General features: G+C 40.7%; 1 long non-coding RNA gene across 1 annotated transcript; it reads right to left on the reverse strand.

Moving 5' to 3' along the window:
- Positions 1 to 2,269: 2,269 nt before the first annotated feature.
- LOC308280467 lies at positions 2,270 to 3,224 on the reverse strand. Its single transcript, XR_013961737.1, has 2 exons — positions 3,134 to 3,224; positions 2,270 to 2,530 (listed from the first exon to the last, which is right to left on the reverse strand). It is a non-coding gene; the product is annotated as an uncharacterized lncRNA (long non-coding RNA).
- Positions 3,225 to 16,234: the final 13,010 nt, after the last annotated feature.

Genomic DNA, 16,234 nt, shown 5'->3' on the forward strand with positions numbered 1-16,234 from the left:
CTAAAAGCATTTTACAACCTGGCTCTTTTTTTTTTGTCCCATCAAAACATTAATATGCGCCTGAGCAGTGCACTGGTCTCTGCAACTGAGTTTATAATAGCATCGTTTTTCAGAGACATGAGAATCGCTTTCTCAGTGCTCATGAGCATGAATGCCTCAAGTTTGTTTTGGGTTAAAGTGCTCCTGAGTCTGTTTTTGATAAACTTTAATGTAGAAAAGCTTCTCTCGCAGGCCACTTGTGTGACGGACAGGGTTAAAAGCAACTTGTAGGCTAGTGCGATCATATGGTACGTTTTTGTTAGAAGGTTGTACCGAGAGAGGATGAGATAGACACAAACAACACAGTTCTTACAGGAAACACAAGTTTTGTTCTCTAGTTCAACATCCTCCAGTACCACGATGGGATCTTCCGCACTTCCCTCAGTTCCCTGTGGGATTTCACTAGCTGTCCTGTACTTATAATCCTCCAGAGGGGATTTTTTGAGGCTGTCCCACTGACATGCAAGATGGTACAGTTCTTTACGTAATGCATCAGCGGTAGCTTGGTCATCAAACTTTAGCAGACATTTGCTTAGGTCTTCCAGAGCTGAGCTAGGTAGACTATTTTCCTGCACATCTTTAAAGTTTCTAGGATCTAGACAGGCAAAGTCAGAGCAAATTGTGGCATTAGCAGAAAACCTTGTCTGGATACGGTTTGTCACTGTATCTGTAATGATATTATGCACTTTCACCTCAAAGTCTGCCACTGCTGATGGTTGTGGCTCATCTGCTGCAAGCTCTCCTGGCATTGTTTTTTTTTTCCTGGCCCTTCTTTCAGGAAAGGTACTCTGCACTACCAGCTCACAATCTTCCTCTTCCAACTTTTCATTTGCCCACATAACAAACTTATCAGCTGCATCCTTAACTCCTTTAAAGTCCCTAGAGCACTTCCTGAGACCATCCTCTGCCCCCTTAACCAGACGTTGAGCTGTTATGATATCCATCCCCTTGGTCTGTAAGTAACTTGAGAGAGGGGCAGTAAACTCAAAAATTCTGAGGAACATTTGAGCAGTGACTACAGTTTCATACCTCAAAAGGCCTTCAATGAAGCCCTGGGCCTTGACCTTCATAGGAGCATTCGGTCTCTCTTCATCTACAATACTGCTTAGAGTAAGGAGCACCTCCACAAACAAGGCTCCATTGGGACTTCCAAAGCTCCCAAACACTTTACTAAGTGCTTGATCCTTAGCCCACCACCTAGTTGCCCCTATTGGGCACAGTCGTCTATTGCCCTGACTGATCCCTGTCCACGTCCGCATTCGTTTGTATGAATCGCGCAAGAAAACGGCAATGTCATTCAGCAATGAAAAGAGGGTTAAACTTTGCACCGCACTGCCAGTGGTGTCTGATAGGACCAGGTTCAAAACATGTGCATAGCACCACAGATGAATCTGGTGCGGCGACAGCTCAGAAAGTAAAGTAGAAAACCCCCGATATCTTCCCTGCATATTCGCTGCGCCATCTGTCGAGTTGCCCACACATGTGCTGATGTCAATATTAAGCTTCTCTAGCACTGTCTTCAGTAGCTCTTTGAAATATTCCCCTGTAGAGGACTCACAGTCCACTACAGCAATCAGCCTTTCGTGAATGACATCAGTCACATATCGTACTATGATGGAGCACTGGTCTTTGGTGCTGATATCCTGTGTCGTATCGAGTTGAACTGAAAACATGCCAGCTTCTCTCACTTCCTCAGCTATTGTTGATTTTATCAGCTGACTGATGGCATCCAACACTTTGTTAATAGTGTCTTTGGATAGCAGGGTCACTAAAGATCCTCTGCCTTTTGAACCTCTTTCATGCTGCTGCTTGCTTTCTTCAATAACTTGGTCTACATGCTGTTTGATGCACATGTCATATTTACTCAAAAGGAGAATCAACTCAAGGGCATTGCCATGATTAGCAGCACTGTTTTCTAAAGCATACCCTGCCTCTTCCTCTCCCCTGTAGCTCAGCCCACATTTTCCTATAACTTTCACAACATCTACAACACGCTCCATGACCTGACGTTTTTTTTTCACTTGCTCCATATGTAAAGACATTTGGTTTCCTGTCAACAAGCTTTTGACATCTGCCTTGTGTGCTCTCATGAAATAGCCATTTGCACTGTCTGTGTGGGTTTGACTTTGTTCATGTTCGTTTACCCTTTGATGACAATGGTTCCAATCCCTCATCCCACCCTTAATGAAAATTCCCTCGCTAAGAAAGGGGGCAAATGCCAGACAAACAGAACAGTACAGAGATTTATTCTTTTCGTTGTACGTAAGCCACTTGCGAACAGTACCATGTTTGTAGTAAAACACTTTTGGTATATGCACATTTGATGGTTGTTGGGGGTGAAAAGAAAAAAAAAAGTCCAGGTCCTTTGAGTGAGGTCGAGTGAAGTAATCAAAACTACCCGCAGGGTCCCCTTGGTCTGTCCCGTTGGTAGCTTCAGGTTCAGTATCCTGCCGTTGAGCTGCTGGATCAGTTACGGCTCTCCCTTGTGTATCTAATGCACAAGGATTCAATCACAAATTCACAATAAAAGCTTTAGCAAACCGAGACAATAGTATATACCACAAGCCTCTTGCTTAGGACACAGCTACCAATATAATTATCCTCATCTACTCTCCTTACATTGAAAATCTGGTCACCCAAAAATCTTGATCTTGCGCAATACTGGAGTGATCAGTGAATTTATGGTGGCTATGATTCAGATTCATGCCAAAAATTGTTAAAAGTAGCAGACTTCTCCTCACCTTTAACATCACAAATAGCAAAGGAGTAGTTCACCCCCAAAATATTGTTTCTATTGATTACTCATGCCATGGAGACTTGAGTTCAATAATATGTTTTTGTGTTTGTCGCATTCCTCAGACTACATTTTTATTACAGTGATTTTTTCCCCCATTGATTCCGGATAGGGAACCAAATGCATTCAGGTCCCCATCCGGAATCAATGGGGGTACATTTATTATCATCTTAGGAATGCTCCATGGGGTGAGTAATCAATTAAAAAAGAAAAAGAAAAAAAGATTGGGAGTGAACTACCCCTTTAAAGTGGAATTCTCTTTTTTCAAACTGGACTCTGATTCATTGAGCAATCTTTTACCTGCAGGGTCCCCTTGGTCTGCCCCGTTGGTAGCTTCAGGTTCAGTATCCTGCCGTTGAGCTGCTGGATCAGTTACGGCTCTCCCTTCTTGTGTATCTAATGCACAAGGATTCAATCACAAATTCACAAGCTTAAATTAAGCAATGCTTAGGACACTCACAGCTACCAATATAATTATACTCATCCACTCTCATTAGAATGAAAATCATTGCAAGAAATGTACCCCCCGTTGATTCTGAATGGAGACCCAAATTCCATTTGGGTCCCCATCCGGAAACAATGGGCATAAATTTACTATAATCACATTTTTGTCTTAGGAATGCAACACATACAAAAAAAATGCAACAAATAAAAAATAAAAAACATTATTGAACTCAAGTCTCCATGGTGAGTAATCAATAGAAGAAAAGTCATTTTGGGGGTGAACTACTCCTTTAACATCACAAATAGCAAAGTTCCTCCCCAAACTGGACATTCAGTGAGCCATCTCACCTGCAAACCTCTCTGTCACATCATGGCTACTGCTGGTGTCCTCATCACTCGTGTCCATGCAGGTAACGGTGTTAACACCAGCTTGGACAAGAAAAAAAGGCAAACAATGGGGGTACATTTATTATAATCACATTTTTGTCTTAGGAATGCAACAAATAAAAAATAAAAAACAACATTATTGAACTCAAGTCTCCATGGTGAGTAATCAATAGAAGAAAAGTCATTTTGGGGGTGAACTACTCCTTTAACATCACAAATAGCAAAGTTCCTCCCCAAAACTGGACATTCAGTGAGCCATCTTACCTGCAAACCTCTCTGTCACATCATGGCTACTGCTGGTGTCCTCATCACTCGTGTCCATGCAGGTAACGGTGCTAACACCAGCTTGGACAAGAAAAAAAGGCAAACAATGGGGGTACATTTATTATAATCACATTTTTGTCTTAGGAATGCAACAAATAAAAAATAAAAAACAACATTATTGAACTCAAGTCTCCATGGTGAGTAATCAATAGAAGAAAAGTCATTTTGGGGGTGAACTACTCCTTTAACATCACAAATAGCAAAGTTCCTCCCCAAAACTGGACATTCAGTGAGCCATCTTACCTGCAAACCTCTCTGTCACATCATGGCTACTGCTGGTGTCCTCATCACTCGTGTCCATGCAGGTAACGGTGCTAACACCAGCTTGGACAAGAAAAAAAGGCAAACAATGGGGGTACATTTATTATAATCACATTTTTGTCTTAGGAATGCAACAAATAAAAAATAAACACCAGCTTGGACACAAGAAACAAAGTTTTGCATAAGGTCCAATGTCTTACCATGACTCATCATCATGCCAATATTTGCTTTTCATGTCATGCCAATTAATTAACCAGCTTTATGGGCACTAACTTGTCATTTTTCATTATGCATAAAACGTTCACCTCCACTCTACACATGCAAACATGCATTCTATTTCTAAAAACAACAGTAGGCCTATGTTCATTGTGAATGAGCCATGAGGCGGGCTAAAAAATACAGATCTATATAAAAAATAACAGTGGTTTGTACATAATTTGACTAAACAACTTAAACACAGTGCTACTCCCACCTTGTGCTGGCTCTGGCTGTAAAGTTTGGCTTGTGGAACTGGGTGGAACTGGGTCTTCGTCATGGTTCACGTCTTCAACTAGCAAAAAATCAGTGTAAAAATTAAAACAATGCGACATAATATTATAAAATAGTATAGGCCTACAATAATGTCAACCTAAAAACTAGTTTTTCTTGTAGTCACTCAGCACATTAACAAAGCCTCGCCCTCACTCGACCTGTTCACTCTTTTAATGCATAAATCAATAACTTTACAATATGTCAACAAACGCCAAAATTGACTGTCAGTGAGTGACTGGCTAACGTTAGCTATATACTCAGTCACAGGCAGCTAGACAAAGTTTGGCAACCTGTGGCTGCACTGTTATTGTTTGGCTTAGTTTGGCTGCCAGCCCAGTACAGCCTGGGCTGGCTAACATTAACGTTAGTAGCTAAGTTAACACAGGATAAGTGTATATTTACCTGTCTCCTGTTGGACACGGACACGCTTGGGGAAAAACGTGTCGAGTTTGTGACATTTAGCTGCAGATGCTTCTGCAGCTTTCCTTTTTCGCAGTCTTTCTTTTTCTGCTCCTCCCAACCCCTTCTTCTTGTCCATCATCCATGGACAGTGTTACCAGATGGGAAATGTTGAGTTCGCGGCTGCCCTTAGCTCACTAAACCCTTAAGGCCCATTCCCACTGGGCCAGATAACAGATATCTGGAGATATTTCTCCAGATATGTTTCCATGCAAAGTGGATGGTAGATACAGATAAAAAAAAATCTACCACAGATATTTGCCACAGATACTTTTATCTGTGGCAAATATTTTTTTTATCTGTATCTACCATCCACTTTGCATTGAAAAATATCTGGAGAAATATCTCCAGATATCTGTTATCTGGCCCAGTGGGAATGGGCCTTTAGTAGTATATTTCAATTGTTTGGTACAACGGCCGTCGTCGGCTTCATTGGAATCTGCTGCCCTGTAGCCAGCTGCAGCCACTCGTAATCATTGTGGGCAGCCTGGGAGGCTGGTAGTAGTACCTCCCTACAACAACTAGATGGGGCAGTTTCTCATTTTAATAGAGTAACCGCTGTGTCTGCCGTCTACATTATTATTACCAGCATATAATGCATAATAACATACACCACAGTGACCTCACAGCGGCCGCTCGCTGCGACTCGTCCGGCCGGCCCAGCGGGGAAATCCCCGGTTTCCCAGACGCTCACGCCGACGGTGTGTGTTGGTCTGGATGCCTCCTTTAAACGCCAAGTAAACAAGTTATTTTCAGTCTGTCCTAAAGGAAACAATTATTATCCCCAGTGTTTCTTGTGACATACTGCATCTTTCCCTAAACATAATTTGGTTTCCTGTGTCCTTGCATTCATGGGTCAGTAGATGGCGTTCTGGTCTCTGAATGAACCTGTGTTGCCATGTCTGCTTATAATAAGCTATTTGTGTCTTTAAAAATAGTGTAGTTGCTTATTGTGCTTACTTTCTAATATATGTTAAACCAGTTCCCAAATATTTTCATATCAAGGACCCCAGATTAACATATTTGTCCACAGTCGTAGACCCCCATCTGAAAATATGTGGTGCCAGGGACCTCCACACAGATTTGTGTTGTTAAAATGTTTCAAAAATATATATATGTAAATAGCAAATATACAATGTGTCGCAATGTGACACATTGTGAGCTTGCTGATCTGCTATTTTCAAATGAATGCAAAGTAGCTTTTCATAGACCTGGCCACTTGTTTCTTTGGTAAAATCTGGCAACAGACAATTCCCTGTCACTTCCTTTCTTGGGAGGAAGTGAAAAGATGTTTTTGAAGCAGCACACAGAGAAAAACTCTCTAGCGCCCTCTGTAAAAGGCAATGGCACCCTCTGGGGCCAGGAATAAGGTGAATAGAGCATGCAGTAGGCGTGGTTTACTGGTTCCACTAAAGAATTTCCTGTTCATTTCCTCATAGACTTTCATGAAAATATTTATAATAATTATGTTAAGCCTAGAACCAAGCCATCCAGAATGACAGTGAATCATGAACAAGAAACCTTTGTTTCTATGAAAAGAAAATTTAGAAAATCGCTAAACAAAGGGTATTTATTAAGTGTAGTATATCAAATAATTAAATATAAAAATATGTTTTTATATAGGATCAAAGGTTTTATGGTTGTGATTCACTGGAATCCTGGATGTCTTGGTTCTAGGCTTACCATAATTGTTACATTTTTGTAAAAGTCTAAGGACACACTAACATGGTGATTTTTAGTGGAGCCCGGAAACCACTTCCACTGCGATGCTCTATAGAGACACACGGGCGCCTACAAATTCACGCCCACAAGTGAGACAGCGGCCCCACTTCGGGTAAGGGACAACAGTGTTCTGCAGATGTCAATGCGATCCTTATGAGAGGCATTGTAAAATACCGTAATTTCACTGGTTGAATACTGAGGTTGTAGGGATTTTATTTGTGTTCTAAATAATGTGTCACAGTTGTTTGATGTGTCAGTTTTTAAGTGATATAACTCATCACAATATACAACCCACAACAACTATAACTAGCATTGGAAATCTTAAATTTAAGTGGTCGCATGGTAAAAATTTCACAGACAAATCCCTTGATTTTTGAATACGCAGATACGCTTCTCTCTCATGTATATTAGGCTATTTATTTTGGGAAATCATCGCATCTTGCTTCTTCCATCTGGCGTTTTGCTAGACTTCTTGATTAATACTAACCTGGAGAATTCACTCTAGTAGTTGAAAATGTTGGGATGTTCAAAGTCGGCCCTCATAAATGCACAGCAGTAAAGACAGTGATGTCACTGAAAAGCGACAGGTTCTTTGTCTGCTGTCTCCCCTCTGCTCTGTTAACATTATGGGTAACCCATTCAAGTGTCAAATTAAATGTGACATTTATCTAGGAAACAAGAGGAAATGTTGGCAGAGTCAGTACATAAATTTGGAAACATATTTGAATTTAAATCAATATTGTCTTCATTAATTTCATGTAGGATTATTTTAAAAGTAGGCTAACTGTGAAGGTTAAAAAACAAAGCGTCTTTGCTTTGTCTGGATTTGAATAAATCACGGTCCACATGTAATGTTTGATGATCACTATGATGACGATGATAATGAGTAGCCTATTTAAGTGGTAGAATGGTGACTGAAATGAAATGACTGCCTCCGATGTGTTTTGTACATGTGTTAGATAATAGGCCTAACAGGACAATGTGATTGTGAAGTGGCTCATGTGTTATGATCATTCATACACCTACACCGTGGCAGGTCCGGTGCCAGGAGACAGTAGGCTATTTAAGCTTAGTACGGCGACGGCAGATGACAACGCCAACCGGAAATGATCAGCGCTCGATAGATCAACCTGCCGCCGTAGCAGCCGGCTGTACTACGCCAGAAGGTCCCTTTCCACGTTGCGCCTACAACGCCTGCTGTATAGTCGCCTTTGTTTTCGACTATTTGCAACTCGGTATAACCGTTTTCACTGATACGTGGGGGAGTGGCAAGGTGGTCCATGTGAGCTGGCGACTCCCCTCTTGCCCCCCTGCACCGTGGTAGTTTTGTTCTTGTAGCAGGGCTCCACTGGGGCCATATGGAGCATTGTGTTGTGTTCTGTCAGCGTCCGCCTCAGGGAAGTGAGGCATTGTTCCCTTTAAATGTAAAAATAGCCTACTGCCAGTATTGCTGGGTTTGATCATGGCTGTGTCCAGGGGTGTCCCACCAAATTCTGGGCCCTGGGTACAAGGATTCACTGCAGGCCCCCCATGAATGTTCTTCATGGGGGGAGGGGGTTTAACCCATTTAGACTGGGAACGCATTATGGGAGAGTGTTTTCTGCTGGTGTTTCAGTCCGAGTGTATCAAAGGGTGCGTTCGGAAATGCGCACTGGTTCTGGTTAGGGTTAGTTTTAGGCATAGTTTTACTGAGGTTAGGGTTAGGGTTGGGTTTAGGCATAGTTTTACTGAGGTTAGGGTTGGGATTAGGGTTAGGTTTAGGCACTCACTACACTGAGCACACACCCGGTGCGCATTTCCAAGCACAATGATACACTCGGACTGAAACACCAGCAGAAAACACTCTCCCAACGCATTATTTCGCATTACTTTGTGCTTTAACTATTGAAAAATAGCAGATATACAAGGCAAGCTGTCAAGCACTCGAAAGCTACGCCCGACACTATCACAGCGCGCCACTATTGGCTTCATTCACCTGAATGGGAAATACGGCGGATTGTACACACATTTTACACATTAAATACTAATTCAGTGTTGGACCCAGAGCTTCGAAATCTCTTCCTGGTCCGTCGGCAGGGCATGGCATGCGTTGGAGGAAGGTGTAGTAGCCTACACGGCTAATGGAACAAAACCGCAGAGGAATATTTGGAGGAAAAAAAAGGAATGAGGAAGCCCCTGTCTGCTGGACCACAGATCGACGTTTTTTATATAAAAAAGCAGATTTAAAGTTGTACCATGTAACTTTTTTTATAAAACAAATCTTAAAATTGTCCTAACTGTTAAATCGCTAAAGTTTTAGAACACCCACTCCGTTATTTTCAGCTTCTGAAGCCTTCTCTTTATATGTTTTCTATGATCCTGGCCGTGGACCGGATTTCGCGCCAAAATGACGTAATCTGCATCATCTGTATACGGGTGGGTGACGTGACGTAACGTTTTCGCTGTCCTCGGTGTCAAACATGTATAAATAAAAAATATATTTGTCAAAAACCTTCTGAATATTGTGCAGGACATTAAGCTTTATGTGAACTTACTCAAGATTAAAACATTTCATTCCTCATTTCTTCAGAATCTTCAACCAAACATGGCAAAACTCATATGGTGTGACTGTCCTGACCTTGTTTCTCAAAGTGGGAACTTGAATAAAACTAAGAAAAAGAATTGCTAAAAATCATTTGAAAATGAATTTAGGCTAAAAAAAATGTCTATTTTGAGCCTATATCTTTTCAAAGTCAAAGCATAATGTTTTCAGTCATTTCTGATCAAAAACATTTTGTCCCCCAACCCAAAATCATTTGGTGTGACACTAGTTTGGAAAAATTAAACAGGCAATTATTTGGACACCTATTGGCTAGAGAGGTCCTTCTTCTGTAAGGCTATTCAGCACTCCCAGCACAACTGCAAGACAGGTGTCTGAGGTGAGTTATGATTTTAACATTTTCATGAAATGCCATCTTGTTGAAACGTTGACAAACTCACCATTCTGGATGTCTTTTGGTGTGACACCTTTTCTTTAAAAAAAGCTTAAGTTATTTGAAGTTTTGGTCATATTTCCATGTAGATCTAGGCTGCTTTGTTATAGCTAGCATGCTGTTAGCATGCTAATGTGTGCATAGTAGCCTCAAGGTAAACCTAAATGGAGAAAACAGTAATATGGTGTGACACTTAATCATATGGTGTGACATGTCTGCTTGTCACACCATATGACTTGACTGTCACACCATATGATTTATACTGTATTTAACTACAGATATAACAACAAATAACAAAGTTCCATGTTTCTTTTGTACATTTAAACATTTGTTTTAAACATTTTTACATAAAATGTAATTTAGCTTCATTCAGTGATACTTCAAATTCATCAGACAGAGCAGAAACCCCTTCACAGAAACCTTAACATATTGTTTCAATCTAAACAATATTTTCTCTTTGTCTTAAACTATACATTCCATTTTCTTTTGTCAGCTGGAAAATGACAAGTGCTGAGAGAACGAGAAAGTACAGGGAGAAACTAAACAATGACCCAGCAAGGAGAGAGGAGCCAAAGGGGCGAGACTGCATTTTCTACGAAGAGCAGGAGGTTGTCTGTGGCATAGCAGAACCTCAACAAGGCAGCCGGTTTGCTACCCTCACCAAATACGACTGGCTGATGTACAAATAATACAGTCTAAATGTATAATCTAATCTGATCTAATACTTTTGTACTTTCACTCACTGGACTGGACAGTGGACAGTGTTAAGGTAGGACCCGAGACAAAACTAGCGAAAATAGCTGATCTACAAGCTCTCAACACGTTGTGCTGCGAGAGCTTGTAGATCAGCTATTTTCAGAGTTGCGCAACCCAGCACTCTTTAGCTAGTGGAGATGTGGTGTAATGTCATGATTCCTAATTACATTTGTTCAACACAAAATGCTGTGTTCAAGTTCAGGAGACTTCGGAAAAAAAGCAATTTACCTGAATGCTGAGTTCTGTTTCCACTAATTGGTGTTAATAAAATGTTGCCTTCAATGCCTTGGCTCCAAGTGTGGCTATGCGCCTTATTGTCCCTTTAGGATCCTTCTGCCGTGGGCCGGCAGAAGACTTAGGTGTGCGTAGCATTCCTGTGCACATCCTCATCATCCATCTACTACTACAATTCTTTCTTATCCCATGTTAAAGCCCTACAATAATATCCTGTTCAGAAATATTAAGGCCATGTTATCCTGGGTAATTGTTTAATCAATCAGTAAAGTTCAGTACTCACTAATAGGTAGGTTAAAACACAGTTTGCTTTGACACATGAAGATATGATCATACGGTGTGACACTAAATCATTTGGTGTGACATTCCAAATAGTGAGAAATCATACCTTTATTAATGATTAAACCAAAAAAATGTGTATGGATTACATAGAGAATATTATCAGGAAGAGTCACAAATATTTGTGTAATTTTAGAGAAAGTTTTGACAGAATACATTTAAAATATGTTGTAAGATCATGAACATGGGCCTCACACAGAGTGTCGATTATGAAAAAAATATACAGATATAATTAATTTTCAAAAAACTATAGTGGATCACTGGTTAGTTATGATAAAGGACTTTGATAAAGTGAGTAACTTAAGAAAGATGTACTCCATTTTCATTTTATGAACAATTATTTTCATGTCACACCATATGACGATTTTAGGCACAAGTACAACAAACTGCTGAATAAAGTCTGATTCCAATAAAATATCTAAAAACAAAATGTATTTCCATAAGGTTGAGAGTGAGTAGAACAAAAGTAAATAACTTTTATGCCTGCAATTTAAAGTTTTTTTAAAAACAAATTTTTTGGGGCGTCACGTCACTGACCCATACGTTGTGTATACGTTGCCCAATCACATCGCCGATCATGCACACATGGTACACTACCGGCCAATCACAGCGCATCTTGAAGTGGGGTCGCCATATTTGTAGTCGCCCGTGTGTCTCTTTACTCAATCTCGCCTACCAGGCAGGGTGAAGTAGTCCGTTTCTCCGGAATGCCTGAACGCACAGGAACCAGGGACCCCTCTAAAGATAGCTCTCGGCGTTGTGGAGGCAGACGCGGGGGTGTGAAGGTACGAAAAACGGGCGAAAGACGCGAACGCGACCGCGGTTTGCTATAGGGCTACTGACCACTAGTTGAGCATCTTACACAGTATAGCTTTAAATATGAATACCTGTACACTGTGTTGGCTAAAAGGCCATTGACCCATGACTACAACACCTTATTTGTTATGTAAAATAGCTACTGATAAAGTAGCCTAATGATGAATGAACAACGCAAAGTATTGTATTTCTGACATGCAGCAGGATGTGTGCAGGTGCGTCACAAGAGGGGGGTTACTAAGTTACTAAGGCCCAAGGTGGAAGGGCCTTAATTATTTTATACTTAAAGCTATACTATGTAACTTTTTTTATAAAACAAATCTTAAAATTGTCCTAACTGTTAAATCGCTAAAGTTTTAGAACCCCCACTCCGTGAATTTCAGCTCTGAAAGCCTTTTCTTTATATGTTTTCTACTGGGCAGTGACCGGGGCGGTCTTTCGCGGGAAAATTGCGTCATCACACTAACGGCCAATCACAGCGAGGGTTATACAATGCCGGCCAATCACAGCGCAGATTATACACTGCCGGGCTCTCTGGTGGGTTTAGGAAACACGCCTTCAGGAAGTACACTGCAGTGTTTACACTGGAGGAGTCTAGCATGTAACTCCCCAACCGCTGCTCGTAGACAGACACGGGAGACCTCATTGAAAGCGTCTCGGCGAGGCGAGGCGGACGCGGTGGTCTGACGGCCCCGTCCGCGGCGAAAAAAAGAAAGAAAAAAGCAAACGCAACCGCGGTTTGCTATACTGCTACAGACCACCAGTTGAGCAACTTACACAGTATAGCTTTAAGCTATTGAAAAATAGCAGATATATAAACTCGAGAGTGCCGCGCTGCAAGCTTGTATATCTGCTATTTTTTTAATCGCCAGATGAAGAACATTCATGTGGGCCCGCAGTGAATCCTTGTACCCAGGGCCCAGAATTTGGTGCGACGACACCCTTGGCTGTATTTGCGACTCTAAAACTTTTCGGAATCAAGACGTTTTAACGCCAGAGATCTCATTTATAAGCAATCGGCATGATAAGAAACATGTAGGCCTAGCCTACATTTGAAGCAGTTTATTCTGGTTGTTGTGAAATAAGAGAAATAGACAGAGTAGGATACTGCCTACCTCATTCGTCGCTATAGGCTGTTTAAAGTTTAAACACCATCATCACAGATCAAATAAATACATTAACACGCCGTTTAGGCGTCAAATTCACTGGTAGGTATATTTATTAGGTTGTTGTCTTTCTTACCTTATGTACACAACTGTCCAGTCCAGTGATAAGTTGCTTTATATCAGATGAAGTAGCCTATTCCTTGGTGCTTCTTGATATAAACACATACAATGTTTGTGTTGGTATAAATGAGTAGCCTACACATATTTTCTCAGTTCATATGACTTGATGAAAGTAACTCATATTCCGCCCAGGTCAATAACACTAATCATTATAATGGCATGAATCGATCTAAACAAATAAAGTCTGTGCTGATAATGATGATGGTAGTATGCTTATGGCTTATGTTAGGCAGGCCACTTAATAGATATATAGATAGATAGATATCTTTATTATCCCAAGGGGGATAATCAGTAGCTATTTAACATAACAAATAAGGTGTTGGTGTTATAGTCATGAGCCATTTTTAGCCAATACAGTGTATTCATATTTAAATCTTTCCGAGTCAGTGTAAAACGGCTCTGAAACCAGCAGAGAGCTTCTGTATTCTCTGCTGCTTTGTTTTAATAGGGCTACATATTTTTCTAATTTCATGCCAGGTCTTGTTGACGGATTTGGAAGAGATTTCGAGGCTCTGGGTCAGGCCCGGATTTATATGACATGAGGCCCCTGGGCAAGGGGAAATAAAGAGGCCCTTGTGCGCGCGCAAAAATTCCACCTCCGGTCCACCTGACCACACCGTGACCTCACCTCCGGACCGGCCCATGCATAATGTGACTGTGTGCAGAGGCGTAATTTGACTAATATCTAGGGTGTTGCAAGGAATGAAGTGTATCCACCCGCCCATAGGGCGGGTGCGAATTCTTTGGGGTTTTACCTGTTTTTGGGTGCTTTTTATATCAATTTCGGGTGTTTATTCCCCACACAACAGTCTAACAAGGAGCTGCAGATAGCTGTTACTATTTATTTAGCATGCAGCGAAACACACACACACACGGATACAGAATTGGAGTTTGCGTGCATGTGTGTAGCCTACGTGAGTGGAAAGTACCGGATACATAAGCCGTTTTACAATCCGAAGGGTTCGCACTTTGAAGTGCGCATATGAAGGGCTATGACGTCACTGGGCCGTGCCATGTGTAGGGCTTGTCCTATGAAGTGCACTCCACAGTGCCTGTGGAATGGGACAGCACTACCAAGTCCATAGCCGAGAACTTCCGGTTGCAAAAATCATTCCTCCGCCATTTTTTCCTCCGCGGTGCTTTTAAACTACGTATTTTACCTTCTTAAACGTCCAAACTTATTTTTTTGTGAGGCGGAATTAACTTTTAAGACATTTTAGGATATTTTGAACTTTTTGGGGGGTCACCTAATAATTCACAGCTATTTTGACGTTCGAGGAGAATTGAGAACCAGCATCACTCGAACCGAGGCAGGCAGTGAGAGTCATATCATCCGTCCAAGGCATTCGATCTTCGGCTTGGGATGAGCGTTGCATGTCCTGTTGCTTACCTGCTCTACAAGCTCACAACGCGGTGCAAAGCGACGCGTTGTGAGCTTGTAGATCTGCTGTTTTCACTAGTTTGAATCCAGGGCAAATTAATTTATTTTTTGGGTCACGTACAGGCTAAAAAGTTTGGGAAACACTGGCTATAGACCTATACATGATTGTGATATGATTTATTGTGGCTACAACTTTCAGACAACCCGTTTCAAATAGTTTTCTGTTGATTAGATATTAAAGAAACTTTGGTTTTGTCATAATTAAAGGTCTGAGGTCTGACAGTCACATAACTGTATGATGAGATTGTTCTGAAGCACAAGATCATGAAATCAAATAACAGTTTATTAACACGCTCTATTACAATTCACACTGTAACAACATGTATCTCATGATATTCATATTATGCATAATGTAAAAGCGGCTTCGGAATTAACATCATTTCAGGTCATTTATTGACAGAGAGAAATATGAAAAGCCCGACCTTCGTTTTAAACAAAATAAAATGATTCGTATATTCTGTGATATGTTTGTGGTTGAAAATGTGTTTGCCCTGCCTTTCTGTCACATCACCGTAATCTGATCATCATCATTAATAGCAGCAATTTTAAGCAATACAAGCCCCAAAATAAAAATGCAACATTTCATATCATGGTCAGGCATAATTCATAGTAAATCATAAAGCAAACATTCAAATGGCTTCAACGCATAATGTACCGGTAATTCTTTTTACGGAAATATGACAAAGATCTGAAGCTTTATTTAGTTATTATAGTGAAGACTGAATGCCGAGTTCTAACCCACAGATATTACACTAGGATAGGCCTATAATCAAATGTTCTGAAGTGTGTGAAGGTGAGAGAATAAAACATTTCCACTAAATGTCATTTGAGTTCTGAGCCTCTGTTTTGTATATTACAGAGCAGTGGAGAATAAAGCAAAAATAATTGTTCCCCCATCGTTAACGTTTATTTATTTATAGCCTATGCGAATTTAGGACTAAATCACACATTATGTCAATAGCTATTATTGTTTCACGTAGCCTATTCATAACATCTGTAATTAAGGGAAATACTCTATTCCCGATTTGATGTTGCCATAGCCTAGTAGGCCTACTCTCTATCCATTTCTATTTACAGTTCATTCTGATGTTTGATTATATTCTGAATTGGTTCCTCGTTTATTAGTGGACACGTTCACACGTTGTTATAGGCTATAGACCTATATTATTTTAAACAACACTCAAATACCAAACCTGATGCTCGAAGTTCTTTGCCACGGGAACTCATTGGTAGTTAGATTGTTTATTTAATTGGAAATAACATAACGCACATATACAATACACTGGACAATCTGAATTAATAACGGTATGCTCAGTAGAATATGCAATGAATGGTATATGAGTTCGTCATGTTACTTGAAAACATTGAAAACAAAACATTCAACCAAGCATTATACAGAGGCGGTTTCTTTCATATCTAATCATATTAA

This window comes from Nannobrachium achirus, assembly GCF_963921795.1.
Source record: "Nannobrachium achirus genome assembly, chromosome: 24".
NCBI lineage: Eukaryota > Metazoa > Chordata > Actinopteri > Myctophiformes > Myctophidae > Nannobrachium > Nannobrachium achirus.